This window comes from Anguilla rostrata, chromosome 8 (genome assembly GCF_018555375.3).
Source record: "Anguilla rostrata isolate EN2019 chromosome 8, ASM1855537v3, whole genome shotgun sequence".
In the NCBI taxonomy this organism is placed as follows: domain Eukaryota; kingdom Metazoa; phylum Chordata; class Actinopteri; order Anguilliformes; family Anguillidae; genus Anguilla; species Anguilla rostrata.
Genome location: NC_057940.1, coordinates 4,740,794 through 4,744,151, shown reverse-complemented (window position 1 = coordinate 4,744,151; position 3,358 = coordinate 4,740,794).

Here is a 3,358-nt window from a genome sequence, read left to right as displayed (position 1 = left end):
AATAAAATTGTACTTTTTAAATGAACATTTTCCCCAAAACTTTGGCCAAAAACAATTATTGTTTCACAAAAATTGGCTGATGAGCTTTTCTTTAGTTGTTAAATCTCCTTGGTTTTCTACACTGAATTAAATGCGCAGCAAGTGCTTTTGCCCTCAACATGCGCAGTAGAGGCTGTTTCCCCATTACTTCCTAGGCTTCACCGCCTGGCCCCTCCCATCCTCTCCAGTTCCTATGTACGCTCTATGGCTAGACTTAGCACTGCGTCCTCCCTCTGTGCTCTGTGGCAGAACACAGAGTCAAATTAGTGCTGCTAACGCACTAAAACAAAGGGTCAACTTAGTAATAATCTCTGAACCAAAACACAAGGTCAACTTAGTACTGTTCTCTCAGCCAAAACACAGGGTCAACTTAGTACAGCGCCCTGAGCCAGAACACAGGGTTAGCTTAGTATTGCCCCTTGTTAAAACACAGAGTGAACTTAGTATAGCTCTCTAAGACAAAACAGAGTTAACTTAGTACTGCTCCCTGTTAAAACACAGGGTTAACTCAGTACAGCTCCCTGAGCCAAAACACAGAGTTAACTTAGAACTGCTCTCTCAACCAAAACACAGAATTATTCTTGGTACTGTTCTTCGTGCCAAAGCACAGGGTTAACTCACACATGCATATTTAAATGGACAGATAAGCCTGCCTTCTGCTAATCTAAGTTTGTGAAGACCTGGAAATAAGCTGGCACTGTGCATGCAAAACACTGGCACACCCATTAAAGTGAAGGGCAACTATCTGACTTCTGAAGGCAAAAATAAAACTTCCTCAATGGTATTTTGAAACACAACTAAATGATGATTAAATCGATGAAACAATCATTATATTTCATATAAAAAAAGAGATGAAGTGAAAATATGCCATATGTAATAAAATATGTACATTTTAATGAACAGTTTCCCAAAACTTCTGGACCAAAACAATTATTGTTTCACAAAAATTGGCTGATGAGGTTATCTTTGTCTGTTAAATCTCCTTGGTTTTCTACACTGAATTAAATGCGCAACAAGTGCTTTTCCCCTCAACATGCGCAGTAGAGGCTGTTTCCCCATTACTTCCTAGGCTTCACCGCCTGGCCCCTCCCACCCTCTCCAGTTCCTATGCGCGCTCTATGGCTAGACTTTGCACTGCGTCCTCCCTCTGTGCTCTGTGGCAGAACACAGGGTTAACCTAGCGCTGAACACACAGGGATGACTCAACACTGCCCTCTTCTGGTTTCCCTGCGCCACAACACACAGGGCAGACTTGTCACTGCACTTTCTCCTGGAACTTACAAAGAAAACATAGAGCACTGCACTGAGTGCACTCTCCCTTGCATGTCTATAGTGTATGTAGTGTCATTTTTCGTATATAGAGTGTATCTTATATGTGCACAGCATGCATTGTGTGCATGTGTGTAATCTCTGCTACATGTGTAGTGTGTGTATAGCATGTGTGTATAGTGCCTATTGTGTGAGTGTGTGTAGTTTGCATTGTGTTTGTAGTCTGCAGTGCATGTATAGTATGCGTGCAGTGTGTTTAGTGTATATTGTGTGTGTGCAGTGTGTTTAGAGTTTGTGTAGCGTGCCAGTATAGTTTGCACTGCATGTGTGTACTGTGTTTAGTGTGTGTGTAGTTTGTACTGCATGTGTATCGTATGTATTGTGTATTTATAGTTCGTATTGCATGTGTGCAGTGTGTTTAGTGTCTGTATAGTGCATGTTTAGCGTGTGTATAGTGAATGTGCTGAGTGTGTGTTTATTGTGAGTGTATAGTTTGTACTGTGTGCAGTGTGTATAGTGTTTGTGCACACTGTGCATGTAGAGTGTGTGTGAAGTGTGTGTTTAGCGTGTGTATAGTGTGTGCAATGTGTTCAGCATGTGTGTAAAGTGTGTGTATAGCATATGTAGTGTATATAGCATGTGTGTATAGTTTTTAAAAAATTTTCATTTAACCTTTATTTAACCAGGTTAGTCTCATTGAGACTAGAAATCTCTTTTTCAAGAGAGACCTGGCCAGGAAAGTAGCAGTCGATTACAGTCACAAAAAAGGTTGTGTGTATAGCTTGTATTGCATGTTTAGTGTGTTTTGCTTGTGTGTATAGCGTGTGCAAAGTGTTTATCCTGTGTAAAATGTGTGTACAGCATATGTAGCGTGTATAGTGTGTGTACAGCGTGTGTATAGCGTGTGCAGTGTGTTTAGCATGTGTGTATATCATGCATGTATAGCGTGTGTGTATAGCATGTGCAGTGTGTTTAGTATGTGTGTATAGCGTGTGCACAGCGTGTGCATATAGCATGTGCAGTGTGTTTAGCATGTGTATAGCGTGTGTACAGCGTGTGCGTATAGCATGTGCAGTGTGTTTAGCATGTGTGTATAGCATGTGCAGTGTGTTTAGCATGTGTGTATAGCGTGTGTGTATAGCATGTGCAGTGTGTTTAGCATGTGTGTATAGCGTGTGTGTATAGCATGTGCAGTGTGTTTAGCATGTGTGTATAGCGTGTGTACAGCGTGTGCATATAGTATGTGCAGTGTGTTTATCATGTGTGTATAGCGTGTGTATAGCATGTGCAGTGTGTTTAGCATGTGTGTATATCATGCATGTATGGCGTGCGTGTATAGCGTGTGAACAGCATGTGTGTATAGCGTGTGTACAGCGTGTGCAGCGTGCTTAGCATGGGTGCATATCATGCATGTATAGCGTGTGAACAGCATGTGTACACACATGCTGTTCACACGCTATACACGCACACGTTATACATGTATGATATGCACCCATGCTAAACAAGCTGCACACGCTGTACCCTAACCCTAACCATATGGGTGCATATCATACATGTATAGCGTGTGCGTGTATAGCGTGTGAACAGCATGTGTGTACAGCGTGTGCAGCGTGTTTAGCATGGGTGCATATCATACATGTATAGCGTGTGCGTGTATAGTGTGTGAACAGCATGTGTGTACAGCTGGGATCATATTAGGATAATATGATTACGTTAGTGTATCTGGCAGGATTGTTTTTGTCTGATTAGGTGTGATTAGATGTGATTCCAGTGCTAGTTTGTACTTGAGATCTGCTGCTGAACAGATACTCTACAGGGTTGGAGTCCTGATCGATGTGTCACTTCTGCACTACGATCCTTACTTACTCTAGTGTTTCTTTGCACCTCACATCGTGAACCATGCACTTGTTTACGTCGCTCTGGATAAGAGGTGCTAATGCCTGTAATGTAATGTAATGTACAGTGTGTGCAGCGTGTTTAGCATGGGTGCATATCATGCATGTATAGCGTGAGTACAGCATGTGCAGCGTGTTTAGCATGGGTGCATATC